Source organism: Rhinoderma darwinii, unplaced genomic scaffold (genome assembly GCF_050947455.1).
Source record: "Rhinoderma darwinii isolate aRhiDar2 unplaced genomic scaffold, aRhiDar2.hap1 Scaffold_1609, whole genome shotgun sequence".
NCBI lineage: Eukaryota > Metazoa > Chordata > Amphibia > Anura > Rhinodermatidae > Rhinoderma > Rhinoderma darwinii.
The window spans coordinates 1-12,163 of NW_027462010.1; the positions used below are offsets into that span (position 1 = coordinate 1).

A 12,163-nucleotide genomic window follows, 5' to 3' on the forward strand; every position below is an offset into this window, starting at 1 on the left:
TGAAACTTCAGCGATCTGACGAGAGCAGGGACATTCAGCTTAGAATGGCCATTGACATTAAATGCTTTAATCCATAGTCCTTTTTAATCGATTGTGAAACAAAATCTAAACGACATAATAAAAAGTCAACTGCACCACGGATACCCAGACAGTCTCCCACACTGGTACTAGCGAGGCCTTAAGCTGTGTAACTTCTGCGATCTGACGAGAGCAGGCACATTCAGCTTAGAATGGCCATTGACATTAAAAGCCTTAATCCATAGTCCTATTTAATCTATTGTGAAACAAAATCTAAACAACATAATAAAAAGAAAACCGCACCACGGATTCCCAGACAGTCTCCCACACTGGTACTAGCAAGGCCTTAAGCTGTGTAACTTCTGCGATCTGACGAGAGCAGGCACATTCAGCTTAGAATGGCCATTGACATTAAATGCTTTAATCCATAGTCCTTTTTAATCGATTGTGAAACAAAATCTAAACGACATAATAAAAATTCAACCGCACCACGGATTCCCAGACAGTCACCCACATTGGTACTAGCGAGGCCTTAAGCTGTGTAACTTCTGCGATCTGACGAGAGCAGGCACATTCAGCTTAGAATGGCCATTGACGTTAAATGCTTTAATCCATAGTCCTATTTAATCTATTGTGAAACAAAATCTAAACGACATAATAAAAAGTCAACCGCACCACGGATTCCCAGACAGTCTCCCACACTGGTACTAGTGAGGCCTTAAGCTGTGTAACTTCTGCGATCTGACGAGAGCAGGCACATTCAGCTTAGAATGGCCATTGACATTAAATGCTTTAATCCATAGTCCTTTTTAATCGATTGTGAAACAAAATCTAAACGACATAATAAAAAGTCAACCGCACCACGGATTCCCAGACAGTCTCCCACACTGGTACTAGCGAGGCCTTAAGCTGTGTAACTTCTGCGATCTGACGAGAGCAGGCACATTCAGCTTAGAATGGCCATTGACATTAAATGCTTTAATCCATAGTCCTTTTTAATCGATTGTGAAACAAAATCTAAACGACATATTAAAAATTCAACCGCACCACGGATTCCCAGACAGTCTACCACACTGGTACTAGCGAGGCATTAAGCTGTGTAACTTCTGCAATCTAACGAGAGCAGGCACATTCAGCTTAGAAAGGCCATTGACATTAAATGCTTTAATCCATAGTCCTTTTTAATCGATTGTGAAACAAAATCTAAACGACATAATAAAAAGTCAACTGCACAACGGATTCCCAGACAGTCTACCACATTGGTACTAGCGAGGCCTTAAGCTGTGTAACTTCTGCGATCTGACGAGAGCAGGCACATTCAGCTTAGAATGGCCATTGACATTAAAAGCCTTAATCCATAGTCCTATTTAATCTATTGTGAAACAAAATCTAAACAGCATAATAAAAAGTCAACCGCACCACGGATTCCCAGACAGTCTCCCACACTGGTACTAGCGAGGCCTTAAGCTGTGTAACTTCTGCGATCTGACGAGAGCAGGCACATTCAGCTTAGAATGGCTTTTGACATTAAAAGCCTTAATTCATAGTCCTATTTAATCTATTGTGAAACAAAATCTAAACAACATAATAAAAAGCCAACCGCTCCACGGATTCCCAGACAGTCTCCCACACTGGTACTAGCGAGGCCTTAAGCTGTGTAACTTCTGCAATCTGACGAAAGCAGGTACATTCAGCCTAGAATAGCCATTGACATTAAATGCTTTAATCCATAGTCCTTTTTAATCGATTGTGAAACAAAATCTAAACGACATAATAAAAAGTCAACCGCACCACGGATTCCCAGACAGTCTCCCACACTGGTACTAGCGAGGCCTTAAGCTGTGTAACTTCTGCGATCTGACGAGAGCAGGCACATTCAGCTTAGAATGGCCATTGACATTAAAAGCCTTAATCCATAGTCCTATTTAATCTATTGTGAAACAAAATCTAAACAACATAATAAAAAGTCAACCTCACCACGGATTCCCAGACAGTCTCCCACACTGGTACTAGCGAGGCCTTAAGCTGTGTAACTTCTGCGTTCTGACGAGAGCAGGCACATTCAGCTTAGAATGGCCATTGACGTTAAATGCTTTAATCCATAGTCCTATTTAATCTATTGTGAAACAAAATCGAAACGACAAAATAAAAAGTCAACCGCACCACGGATTCCCAGTCAGTCTCCCACACTGGTACTAGCGAGGCCTTAAGCTGTGTAACTTCTGCGATCTGACGAGAGCAGGGACATTCAGCTTAGAATGGCCATTGACTTTAAATGCTTTAATCCATAGTCCTTTTTAATCGATTGTGAAACAAAATCTAAACGACATAATAAAAATTCAACCGCACCACGGATTCCCAGACAGTCTCCCACACTGGTACCAGCGAGGCCTTAAGCTGTGTAACTTATGCGCTCTGACGAGAGCAGGCACATTCAGCTTAGAATGGCCATTGACGTTAAATGTCTTAATCCATAGTCCTATTTAATCTATTGCGAAACAAAATCTAAACAACATAACAAAAAGTCAACCGCACCACGGATTCCCAGACAGTCTCCCACACTGGTACTAGCGAGGCGTTAAGCTGTGTAACTTCTGCGATCTAACGAGAGCAGGAACATTCATTTTAGAATGGCCATTGACATTAAATGCTTTAATCCATAGTCCTTTTTAATCGATTGTGAAACAAAATCTAAACGACATAATAAAAAGACAACCGCACCACGGATTCCCAGACAGTCTCCCACACTGGTACTAGCGAGGCTTTAAGCTGTGTAACTTCTGCGATCTGACGAGAGCAGGCACATTGAGCTTAGAATGGCCATTGACATTAAAAGCCTTAATCCATAGTCCTATTTAATCTATTGTGAAACAAAATAATAAAAAGTCAACCGCACCACGGATTCCCATACAGTCTCCCACACTGGTACTAGCGAGGCCTTAAGCTGTGTAACTTCTGCGATCTGACGAGAGCAGGCACATTCAGCTTAGAATGGCCATTGACATTAAATGCTTTAATCCATAGTCCTTTTTAATCGATTGTGAAACAAAATCTAAACGACATAATAAAAATTCAACCGCACCACGGATTCCCAGACAGTCTCCCACACTGGTACTAGCGAGGCCTTAAGCTGTGTAACTTCTGCGATCTGACGAGAGCAGGCACATTCAGCTTAGAATGGCCATTGACATTAAATGCTTTAATCCATAGTCCTTTTTAATCGATTGTGAAACAAAATCTAAACGACATAATAAAAAGTCAACCGCACCACGGATTCCCAGACAGTCTCCCACACTGGTACTAGCGAGGCCTTAAGCTGTGTAACTTCTGCGATCTGACGAGAGCAGGCACATTCAGCTTAGAATGGCCATTGACGTTAAATGCTTTAATCCATAGTCCTATTTAATCTATTGTGAAACAAAATCTAAATGACATAATAAAAAGTCAACCGCACCACGGATTCCCAGACAGTCTCCCACACTGGTACTAGCGAGGATTTAAGCTGTGTAACTTCTGCGATCTGACGAGAGCAGGCACATTCAGCTTTGAATGGCCATTGACGTTAAATGCTTTAATCCATAGTCCTATTTAATCTATTGTGAAACAAAATCTAAACGACATAATAAAAGGTCAACCGCACCACGGATTCCCAGACAGTCTCCCACACTGGTACTAGCGAGGCGTTAAGCTGTGTAACTTCTGCGATCTAACGAGAGCAGGCACATTCAGCTTAGAATGGCCATTGACATTAAATGCTTTAATCCATAGTCCTTTTTAATCGATTGTGAAACAAAATCTAAACGACATAATAAAAAGACAACCGCACCACGGATTCCCAGACAGTCTCCCACACTGGTACTAGCGAGGCTTTAAGCTGTGTAACTTCTGCGATCTGACGAGAGCAGGCTCATTGAGCTTAGAATGGCCATTGACATTAAAAGCCTTAATCCATAGTCCTATTTAATCTATTGTGAAACAAAATAATAAAAAGTCAACCGCAACACAGATTCCCAGACAGTCTCCCACACTGGTACTAGCGAGGTATTAAGCTGTGTAATTTCTGCGATCTGACGAGAGCAGGGGACATTCAGCTTAGAATGGCCATTGACATTAAATGCGTTAATCCATAGTCCTTTTTAATCGATTGTGAAACAAAATCTAAACGACATAATAAAAATTCAACCGCACCACGGATTCCCAGACAGTTTCCCACACTGGTACTAGCGAGGCCTTAAGCTGTGTAACTTCTGCGATCTGACGAGAGCAGGCACATTCAGCTTAGAATGGCCATTGACATTAAATGCTTTAATCCATAGTCCTTTTTAATCGATTGTGAAACAAAATCTAAACGACATAATAAAAAGTCAACCGCACCACGGATTCCCAGACAGTCTCCCACACTGGTACTAGCGAGGCCTTAAGCTGTGTAACTTCTGCGATGTGACGAGAGCAGGCACATTCAGCTTAGAATGGCCATTGACGTTAAATGCTTTAATCCATAGTCCTATTTAATCTATTGTGAAACAAAATCTAAATGACATAATAAAAAGTCAACCACACCACGGATTCCCAGACAGTCTCCCACACTGGTACTAGCGAGGATTTAAGCTGTGTAACTTCTGCGATCTGACGAGAGCAGGCACATTCAGCTTAGAATGGCCATTGACGTTAAATGCTTTAATCCATAGTCCTATTTAATCTATTGTGAAACAAAATCTAAACGACATAATAAAAAGTCAACCGCACCACGGATTCCCAGACAGTCTCCCACACTGGTACTAGCGAGGCCTTAAGCTGTGTAACTTCTGCGATCTGACGAGAGCAGGCACATTCAGCTTAGAATGGCCATTGACATTAAAAGCCTTAATCCATAGTCCTATTTAATCTATTGTGAAACAAAATCTAAACATCATAATAAACAGTCAACCGCACCACGGATTCCCAGACAGTCTCCCATACTGGTACTAGCGAGGCCTTAAGCTGTGTAACTTCTGTGATCTGACGAGAGCAGGGACATTCAGCTTAGAATGGCCATTGACATTAAATGCTTTAATCCATAGTCCTTTTTAATCGATTGTGAAACAAAATCGAAACGACATAATAAAAATTCAACCGCACCACGGATTCCCAGACAGTCTCCCACACTGGTACTAGCGAGGCCTTAAGCTGTGTAACTTCTGCGATCTGACGAGAGCAGGCACATTCAGCTTAGAATGGCCATTGACATTAAATGATTTAATCCATAGTCCTTTTTAATCGATTGTGAAACAAAATCTAAACGACATAATAAAAAGGCAACTGCACCACGAATTCCCAGACAGTCTCCCACACTGGTACTAGCGAGGCCTTAAGCTGTGTAACTTCTGCGATCTGACGAGAGCAGGCACATTCAGCTTAGAATGGCCATTGACATTAAATGCTTTAATCCATAGTCCTTTTTAATCGATTGTGAAACAAAATCTAAACGACATAATAAAAAGTCAACCGCACCACGGATTCCCAGACAGTCTCCCACACTGGTACTAGCGAGGCCTTAAGCTGTGTAACTTCTGCGATCTGACAAGAGCAGGGACATTCAGCTTAGAATGGCCATTGACATTAAATGCTTTAATCTATAGTCCTTTTTAATCGATTGTGAAACAAAATCTAAACGACATAATAAAAATTCAACCGCACCACGGATTCCCAGACAGTCTCCCACACTGGTACTAGCGAGGCCTTAAGCTGTGTAACTTCAGCGATCTGACGAGAGCAGGCACATTCAGCTTAGAATGGCCATTGATGGTAAATGCTTTAATCCATAGTCCAATTTAATCTATTGTGAAACAAAATCTAAACGACATAATAAATAGTCAACCGCACCACGGATTCCCAGACAGTCTCCCACACTGGTACTAGCGAGGCGTTAAGCTGTGTAACTTCTGCGATCTAACGAGAGCAGGCACATTCAGCTTAGAATGGCCATTGACATTAAATGCTTTAATCCATAGTCCTTTTTAATCGATTGTGAAACAAAATCTAAACGACATAATAAAAAGTCAACCGCACCACGGATTCACAGACAGTCTCCCACACTGGTACTAGCGAGGCGTTAAGCTGTGTAACTTCTGCGATCTGACGAGAGCAGGGATATTCAGCTTAGAATGGCCATTGACATTAAATGCTTTAATCCATAGTCCTTTTTAATCGATTGTGAAACAAAATCTAAACGACATAATAAAAACTCAACCGCACCACAGATTCCCAGACAGTCTCCCACACTAGTACTAGCGAGGCCTTAAGCTGTGTAACTTCTGCGTTCGGACGAGAGCAGGCACATTCAGCTTAGAATGGCCATTGACGTTAAATGCTTTAATCCATAGTCCTATTTAATCTATTGTGAAACAAAATCTAAACGACATAATAAATAGTCAACCGCACCACGGATTCCCAGACAGTCTCACACACTGGTACTAGCGAGGCGTTAAGCTGTGTAACTTCTACGATCTAACGAGAGCAGGCACATTCAGCTTAGAATGGCCATTGACTTTAAATGCTTTAATCCATAGTCCTTTTTAATCGATTGTGAAACATAATCTAAACGACATAATAAAAAGTCAACAGCACCACGGATTCGCAGACAGTCTCCCACACTGGTACTAGCGAGGCCTTAAGCTGTGTAACTTCTGCGATCTGACGAGAGCAGGCACATTCAGCTTAGAATGGCCATTGACCTTAAAAGCCTTAATCCATAGTCCTATTTAATCTATTGTGAAACAAAATCTAAACAACATAATAAAAAGTCAACCGCACCACGGATTCCCAGACAGTCTCCCACACTGGTACTAGGGAGGCGTTAAGCTGTGTAACTTCTGCGATCTAACGAGAGCAGGCACATTCAGCTTAGAATGGCCATTAACATTAAATGCTTTAATCCAAAGTCCTTTTTAATCGATTGTGAAACAAAATCTAAACGACATAATAAAAAGTCAACCGCACCACGGATTCCCAGACAGTCTCCCACACTTGTACTAGCGAGGCCTTAAGCTGTGTAACTTCTGCGATCTGACGAGAGAAGGAACATTCAGCTTAGAATGGCCATTGACATTAAAAGCTTTAATCCATAGTCCTATTTAATCTATTGTGAAACAAAATCTAAACAACATAATAAAAAGTCAACCGCACCACGGATTCCCAGACAGTCTCCCACACTGGTACTAGCGAGGCCTTAAGCTGTGTAACTTCTGCGATCTGACGAGAGCAGGGACATTCAGTTTAGACTGGCCATTGACATTAAATGCTTTAATCCATAGTCCTTTTTAATCGATTGTGAAACAAAATCTAAACGACATAATAAAAATTCAACCGCACCACGGATTCCCAGACAGTCTCCCACACTGGTACTAGCGAGTCCTTAAGCTGTGTAACTTCTGCGATCTGACGAGAGCAGGCACATTCAGCTTAGAATGGCCATTGACGTTAAATGCTTTAATCCATAGTCCTATTTAATCTATTGCGAAACAAAATCTAAACGACATAATAAAAAGTCAACCGCACCACGGATTCCCAGACAGTCTCCCACACTGGTACTAGCGAGGCCTTAAGCTGTGTAACTTCTGCGATCTGATGAGAGCAGGCACATTCAGCTTAGAATGGCCATTGACATTAAATGTTTTAATCCATAGTCCTTTTTAATCGATTGTGAAACAAAATCTAAACGACATAATAAAAAGTCAACCGCACCACGGATTCCCAGACAGTCTCCCACACTGGTACTAGCGAGGCGTTAAGCTGTGTAACTTCTGCGATCTAACGAGGGCAGGCACATTCAGCTTAGAATGGCCATTGACATTAAATGCTTTAATCCATAGTCCTTTTTAATCGATTGTGAAACAAAATCTAAACGACATAATAAAAAGTCAACCGCACCACGGATTCCCAGACAGTCTCCCACACTGGTACTAGCGAGGCCTTAAGCTGTGTAACTTCTGCGATCTGACGAGAGAAGGGACATTCAGCTTAGAGTGGCCATTGACATTAAATGTTTTAATCCATAGTCCTTTTTAATCGATTGTGAAACAAAATCTAAACGACATAATAAAAATTCAACCGCACCACGGATTCCCAGACAGTCTCACACACTGGTACTAGCGAGGCCTTAAGCTGTGTAACTTCTGCGATCTGACGAGAGCAGGCACATTCAGCTTAGAATGGCCATTGATATTAATTGCTTTAATCCATAGTCCTTTTTAATCGATTGTGAAACAAAATCTAAACGACATAATAAAAAGTCAACAGCACCACGGATTCCCAGACAGTCTCCCACACTGGTACTAGCGAGGCCTTAAGCTGTGTAACTTCTGCGAATTGACGAGAGCAGGGACATTCAGCTTAGAATGGCCATTGACATTAAATGCTTTAATCCATAGTCCTTTTTAATCGATTGTGAAACAAAATCTAAACGACATAATAAAAAGTCAACCGCACCACGGATTCCCAGACAGTCTCCCACACTGGTACTAGGGAGGCGTTAAGCTGGGTAACTTCTGCGTTCTGACGAGAGCAGGCACATTCAGCTTAGAATGGCTATTGACGTTAAATGCTTTAATCCATAGTCCTATTTAATCTATTGTGAAACATAATCTAAACGACATAATAAAAAGTCAACCGCACCACGGATTCCCAGACAGTCTCCCACACTGGTACTTGCGAGGCCTTAAGCTGTGTAACTTCTGCGATCTGACGAGAGCAGTCACATTCAGCTTAGAATGGCCATTGACATTAAATGCTTTAATCCATAGTCCTTTTTAATCTATTGTGAAAAAAAAAAATCTAAACGACATAATAAAAAGTCAACCGCACCACGGATTCCCAGACAGTCTCCCACACTGGTACTAGCGAGGGCTTAAGCTGTGTAACTTCTGCGATCTGACAAGAGCAGGCACATTCAGCTTAGAATGGCCATTGACATTAAATGCTTTAATCCATAGTCCTTTTTAATCGATTGTGAAACAAAATCTAAACGACATAATAAAAAGTCAACCGCACCACGCATTCCCAGACAGTCTCCCACACTGGTACTAGCAAGGCCTTAAGCTGTGTAACTTCTGCGATCTGACGAGAGCAGGCACATTCAGCTTAGAATGGCCATTGACATTAAATGCTTTAATCCATAGTCCTTTTTAATCGATTGTGAAACAAAATCTAAACGACATAATAAAAACTCAACCGCACCATGGATTCCCAGACAATCTCCCACACTGGTACTAGCGAGGGCTTAAGCTGTGTAACTTCTGCGATCTGACGAGAGCAGGCACATTCAGCTTAGAATGGACATTGACATTAAAAGCCTTAATCCATAGTCCTATTTAATCTATTGTGAAACAAAATCTAAACAACATAATAAAAAGTCAACCCCACCACGGATTCCCAGACAGTCTCCCACACTGGTACTAGCGAGGACTTAAGCTGTGTAACTTCTGCGATCTGACGAGAGCAGGCACATTCAGCTTAGAATGGCCATTGACATTAAATGCTTTAATCCATAGTCCTTTTTAATCGATTGTGAAACAAAATCTAAACGACATAATAAAAAGTCAACAGCTCCACGGATTCCCAGACAGTCTCCCACACTGGTACTAGCGAGGCCTTAAGCTGTATAACTTCTGCGATCTGACGAGAGCAGGGACATTCAGCTTAGAATGGCCATTGACATTAAATGCTTTAATCCATAGTCCTATTTAATCTATTGTGAAACAAAATCTAAACGACATAATAAAAAGTCAACCGCACCACGGATTCCCAGACAGTCTACCACACTGGTACTAGCGAGGCCTTAAGCTGTGTAACTTCTGCGATCTGACGAGAGCAGGCACATTCAGCTTAGAATGGCCATTGACATTAAATGCTTTAATCCATAGTCCTTTTTAATCGATTGTGAAACAAAATCTAAACGACATAATAAAAAGTCAACCGCACCAAGGATTCCCAGACAGTCTCCCACACTTGTACTAGCGAGGCCTTAAGCTGTGTAACTTCTGCGATCTGACGAGAGCAGGCACATTCAGCTTAGAATGGCCATTGACTTTAAATGCTTTAATCCATAGTCCTTTTTAATCGATTGTGAAACAAAATCTAAACGACATAATAAAAAGTCAACCGCACCACGGATTCCCAGACAGTCTCCCACACTGGTACTAGCGAGGCCTTAAGCTGTGTAACTTCTGCGATCTGACGAGAGCAGGGACATTCAGCTTAGAATGGCCATTGACATTAAATGCTTTAATCCATAGTCCTTTTTAATCGATTGTGAAACAAAATCTAAACGACATAATAAAAATTCATCCACTCCACGGATTCCCAGACAGTCTCCCACACTGGTACTAGCGAGGCCTTAAGCTGTGTAACTTCTGCGATCTGACGAGAGCAGGCACATTCAGCTTAGAATGGCCATTGACGTTAAATGCTTTAATCCATAGTCCTATTTAATCTATTGTGAAACAAAATCTAAACGACATAATAAAAAGTCAACCGCACCACGGATTCCCAGACAGTCACCCACACTGGTACTAGCGATGAGTTAAGCTGTGTAACGTCTGCAATCTAACGAGAGCAGGCACATTCAGCTTAGAATGGCCATTGACATTAAATGCTTTAATCCATAGTCCTTTTTAATCGATTGTGAAACAAAATCTAAACGACATAATAAAAAGTCAACCGCACCACGGATTCCCAGACAGTCTCCCACACTGGTAGTAGCGAGGCCTTAAGCTGTGTAACTTCTGCGATCTGACGAGAGCAGGCACATTCAGCTTAGAATGGCCATTGACATTAAAAGCCTTAATCCATAGTCCTATTTAATCTATTGTGAAACAAAATCTAAACAACATAATAAAAAGTCAACCGCACCACGGATTCCCAGACAGTCTCCCACACTGGTACTAGCGAGGACTTAAGCTATGTAACTTCTGCGTTCTGACGAGAGCAGGCACATTCAGCTTAGAATGGCCATTGACGTTAAATGCTTTAATCCATAGTCCTTTTTAATCGATTGTGAAACAAAATCTAAACGACATAATAAAAATTCAACCGCACCACGGATTCCCAGACAGTCTCCAACGCTGGTACTAGCGAGGCCTTAAGCTGTGTAACTTCTGCGATCTAACGAGAGCAGGCACATTCAGCTTAGAATGGCCATTGACATTAAAAGCCTTAATCCATAGTCCTATTTAATCTATTGTGAAACAAAATCTAAACAACATAATTAAAACTCAACCGCACCACGGATTCCCAGACAGTCTCACACACTGGTACTAGCGAGGCCTTAAGCTGTGTAACTTCTGCGATCTGACGAGAGCAGGGACATTCAGCTTAGAATGGCCATTGACATTAAATGCTTTAATCCATAGTCCTTTTTAATCGATTGTGAAACAAAATCTAAACGACATAATAAAAATTCAACCGCACCACGGATTCCCAGACAGTCTCCAACGCTGGTACTAGCGAGGCCTTAAGCTGTGTAACTTCTGCGTTCTGATGAGAGCAGGCACATTCAGCTTAGAATGGCCATTGACATTAAATGCTTTAATCCATAGTCCTATTTAATCTATTGTGAAACAAAATCTAAACGACATAATAAAAAGTCAACCGCACCACGGATTCCCAGACAGTCTCCCACACTGGTACTAGCGAGGCCTTAAGCTGTGTAACTTCTGCAATCTGATGAGGGCAGGCACATTCAGCTTAGAATGGCCATTGACATTAAATGCTTTAATCCATAGTCCTCTTTAATCGACTGTGAAACAAAATCTAAACGACATAATAAAAAGTCAACCGCACCACGGATTCCCAGACATTCTCCCACACTGGTACTAGCGAGGCCTTAAGCTGTGTAACTTCTGCGATCTGACGAGAGCAGGCACATTCGGCTTAGAATGGCCATTGACAATAAATGCTTTAATCCATAGTCCTTTTTAATCGATTGTGAAACAAAATCTAAACTACATAATAAAAATTCAACCGCACCACGGATTCCCAGACAGTCTCCCACACTGGTACTAGCAAGGCCTTAAGCTGTGTAACTTCTGCGATCTGACGAGAGCAGGCACATTCAGCTTAGAATGGCCATTGACATTAAATGCTTTAATCCATAGTCCTTTTTAATTGA

At 41.6% G+C, this 12,163-nt stretch overlaps 53 pseudogenes; all 53 read right to left on the minus strand.

The window, feature by feature from the left end:
* Nucleotides 1-123: 123 nt before the first annotated feature.
* Nucleotides 124-242, minus strand: LOC142699573 (5S ribosomal RNA; annotated as a pseudogene).
* Nucleotides 243-309: 67 nt separating this feature from the next.
* Nucleotides 310-428, minus strand: LOC142699627 (5S ribosomal RNA; annotated as a pseudogene).
* A 67-nt stretch (nucleotides 429-495) lies between these two features.
* On the minus strand, nucleotides 496-614 carry LOC142699559 (5S ribosomal RNA; annotated as a pseudogene).
* Nucleotides 615-681: 67 nt separating this feature from the next.
* Nucleotides 682-800, minus strand: LOC142699705 (5S ribosomal RNA; annotated as a pseudogene).
* A 67-nt stretch (nucleotides 801-867) lies between these two features.
* On the minus strand, nucleotides 868-986 carry LOC142699624 (5S ribosomal RNA; annotated as a pseudogene).
* Nucleotides 987-1,239: 253 nt separating this feature from the next.
* LOC142699665 (5S ribosomal RNA) lies at nucleotides 1,240-1,358 on the minus strand (annotated as a pseudogene).
* A 67-nt stretch (nucleotides 1,359-1,425) lies between these two features.
* LOC142699572 (5S ribosomal RNA) lies at nucleotides 1,426-1,544 on the minus strand (annotated as a pseudogene).
* Nucleotides 1,545-1,797: 253 nt separating this feature from the next.
* LOC142699637 (5S ribosomal RNA) lies at nucleotides 1,798-1,916 on the minus strand (annotated as a pseudogene).
* Nucleotides 1,917-1,983: 67 nt separating this feature from the next.
* LOC142699541 (5S ribosomal RNA) lies at nucleotides 1,984-2,102 on the minus strand (annotated as a pseudogene).
* Nucleotides 2,103-2,169: 67 nt separating this feature from the next.
* LOC142699513 (5S ribosomal RNA) lies at nucleotides 2,170-2,288 on the minus strand (annotated as a pseudogene).
* A 439-nt stretch (nucleotides 2,289-2,727) lies between these two features.
* Nucleotides 2,728-2,846, minus strand: LOC142699682 (5S ribosomal RNA; annotated as a pseudogene).
* A 56-nt stretch (nucleotides 2,847-2,902) lies between these two features.
* On the minus strand, nucleotides 2,903-3,021 carry LOC142699703 (5S ribosomal RNA; annotated as a pseudogene).
* Nucleotides 3,022-3,088: 67 nt separating this feature from the next.
* Nucleotides 3,089-3,207, minus strand: LOC142699555 (5S ribosomal RNA; annotated as a pseudogene).
* Nucleotides 3,208-3,274: 67 nt separating this feature from the next.
* Nucleotides 3,275-3,393, minus strand: LOC142699649 (5S ribosomal RNA; annotated as a pseudogene).
* Nucleotides 3,394-3,646: 253 nt separating this feature from the next.
* On the minus strand, nucleotides 3,647-3,765 carry LOC142699616 (5S ribosomal RNA; annotated as a pseudogene).
* Nucleotides 3,766-4,194: 429 nt separating this feature from the next.
* On the minus strand, nucleotides 4,195-4,313 carry LOC142699597 (5S ribosomal RNA; annotated as a pseudogene).
* A 67-nt stretch (nucleotides 4,314-4,380) lies between these two features.
* Nucleotides 4,381-4,499, minus strand: LOC142699645 (5S ribosomal RNA; annotated as a pseudogene).
* Nucleotides 4,500-4,566: 67 nt separating this feature from the next.
* Nucleotides 4,567-4,685, minus strand: LOC142699677 (5S ribosomal RNA; annotated as a pseudogene).
* A 67-nt stretch (nucleotides 4,686-4,752) lies between these two features.
* On the minus strand, nucleotides 4,753-4,871 carry LOC142699661 (5S ribosomal RNA; annotated as a pseudogene).
* A 67-nt stretch (nucleotides 4,872-4,938) lies between these two features.
* LOC142699574 (5S ribosomal RNA) lies at nucleotides 4,939-5,057 on the minus strand (annotated as a pseudogene).
* A 67-nt stretch (nucleotides 5,058-5,124) lies between these two features.
* On the minus strand, nucleotides 5,125-5,243 carry LOC142699556 (5S ribosomal RNA; annotated as a pseudogene).
* Nucleotides 5,244-5,310: 67 nt separating this feature from the next.
* On the minus strand, nucleotides 5,311-5,429 carry LOC142699512 (5S ribosomal RNA; annotated as a pseudogene).
* A 67-nt stretch (nucleotides 5,430-5,496) lies between these two features.
* Nucleotides 5,497-5,615, minus strand: LOC142699591 (5S ribosomal RNA; annotated as a pseudogene).
* Nucleotides 5,616-5,682: 67 nt separating this feature from the next.
* Nucleotides 5,683-5,801, minus strand: LOC142699611 (5S ribosomal RNA; annotated as a pseudogene).
* Nucleotides 5,802-5,868: 67 nt separating this feature from the next.
* LOC142699628 (5S ribosomal RNA) lies at nucleotides 5,869-5,987 on the minus strand (annotated as a pseudogene).
* Nucleotides 5,988-6,054: 67 nt separating this feature from the next.
* LOC142699687 (5S ribosomal RNA) lies at nucleotides 6,055-6,173 on the minus strand (annotated as a pseudogene).
* A 67-nt stretch (nucleotides 6,174-6,240) lies between these two features.
* On the minus strand, nucleotides 6,241-6,359 carry LOC142699540 (5S ribosomal RNA; annotated as a pseudogene).
* Nucleotides 6,360-6,612: 253 nt separating this feature from the next.
* Nucleotides 6,613-6,731, minus strand: LOC142699551 (5S ribosomal RNA; annotated as a pseudogene).
* Nucleotides 6,732-6,984: 253 nt separating this feature from the next.
* On the minus strand, nucleotides 6,985-7,103 carry LOC142699670 (5S ribosomal RNA; annotated as a pseudogene).
* A 67-nt stretch (nucleotides 7,104-7,170) lies between these two features.
* LOC142699641 (5S ribosomal RNA) lies at nucleotides 7,171-7,289 on the minus strand (annotated as a pseudogene).
* Nucleotides 7,290-7,356: 67 nt separating this feature from the next.
* Nucleotides 7,357-7,475, minus strand: LOC142699668 (5S ribosomal RNA; annotated as a pseudogene).
* A 67-nt stretch (nucleotides 7,476-7,542) lies between these two features.
* Nucleotides 7,543-7,661, minus strand: LOC142699721 (5S ribosomal RNA; annotated as a pseudogene).
* Nucleotides 7,662-7,728: 67 nt separating this feature from the next.
* On the minus strand, nucleotides 7,729-7,847 carry LOC142699688 (5S ribosomal RNA; annotated as a pseudogene).
* Nucleotides 7,848-7,914: 67 nt separating this feature from the next.
* LOC142699672 (5S ribosomal RNA) lies at nucleotides 7,915-8,033 on the minus strand (annotated as a pseudogene).
* A 67-nt stretch (nucleotides 8,034-8,100) lies between these two features.
* On the minus strand, nucleotides 8,101-8,219 carry LOC142699666 (5S ribosomal RNA; annotated as a pseudogene).
* A 67-nt stretch (nucleotides 8,220-8,286) lies between these two features.
* LOC142699603 (5S ribosomal RNA) lies at nucleotides 8,287-8,405 on the minus strand (annotated as a pseudogene).
* A 67-nt stretch (nucleotides 8,406-8,472) lies between these two features.
* LOC142699683 (5S ribosomal RNA) lies at nucleotides 8,473-8,591 on the minus strand (annotated as a pseudogene).
* Nucleotides 8,592-8,658: 67 nt separating this feature from the next.
* LOC142699596 (5S ribosomal RNA) lies at nucleotides 8,659-8,777 on the minus strand (annotated as a pseudogene).
* Nucleotides 8,778-8,847: 70 nt separating this feature from the next.
* On the minus strand, nucleotides 8,848-8,966 carry LOC142699654 (5S ribosomal RNA; annotated as a pseudogene).
* Nucleotides 8,967-9,033: 67 nt separating this feature from the next.
* LOC142699524 (5S ribosomal RNA) lies at nucleotides 9,034-9,152 on the minus strand (annotated as a pseudogene).
* A 253-nt stretch (nucleotides 9,153-9,405) lies between these two features.
* LOC142699655 (5S ribosomal RNA) lies at nucleotides 9,406-9,524 on the minus strand (annotated as a pseudogene).
* Nucleotides 9,525-9,591: 67 nt separating this feature from the next.
* LOC142699694 (5S ribosomal RNA) lies at nucleotides 9,592-9,710 on the minus strand (annotated as a pseudogene).
* Nucleotides 9,711-9,777: 67 nt separating this feature from the next.
* On the minus strand, nucleotides 9,778-9,896 carry LOC142699529 (5S ribosomal RNA; annotated as a pseudogene).
* Nucleotides 9,897-9,963: 67 nt separating this feature from the next.
* On the minus strand, nucleotides 9,964-10,082 carry LOC142699638 (5S ribosomal RNA; annotated as a pseudogene).
* Nucleotides 10,083-10,149: 67 nt separating this feature from the next.
* Nucleotides 10,150-10,268, minus strand: LOC142699712 (5S ribosomal RNA; annotated as a pseudogene).
* Nucleotides 10,269-10,707: 439 nt separating this feature from the next.
* On the minus strand, nucleotides 10,708-10,826 carry LOC142699571 (5S ribosomal RNA; annotated as a pseudogene).
* A 67-nt stretch (nucleotides 10,827-10,893) lies between these two features.
* Nucleotides 10,894-11,012, minus strand: LOC142699593 (5S ribosomal RNA; annotated as a pseudogene).
* A 67-nt stretch (nucleotides 11,013-11,079) lies between these two features.
* Nucleotides 11,080-11,198, minus strand: LOC142699618 (5S ribosomal RNA; annotated as a pseudogene).
* Nucleotides 11,199-11,265: 67 nt separating this feature from the next.
* LOC142699684 (5S ribosomal RNA) lies at nucleotides 11,266-11,384 on the minus strand (annotated as a pseudogene).
* Nucleotides 11,385-11,451: 67 nt separating this feature from the next.
* Nucleotides 11,452-11,570, minus strand: LOC142699547 (5S ribosomal RNA; annotated as a pseudogene).
* Nucleotides 11,571-11,637: 67 nt separating this feature from the next.
* On the minus strand, nucleotides 11,638-11,756 carry LOC142699606 (5S ribosomal RNA; annotated as a pseudogene).
* A 67-nt stretch (nucleotides 11,757-11,823) lies between these two features.
* Nucleotides 11,824-11,942, minus strand: LOC142699663 (5S ribosomal RNA; annotated as a pseudogene).
* Nucleotides 11,943-12,009: 67 nt separating this feature from the next.
* On the minus strand, nucleotides 12,010-12,128 carry LOC142699599 (5S ribosomal RNA; annotated as a pseudogene).
* Between the last annotated feature and the right edge of the window lie 35 nt (nucleotides 12,129-12,163).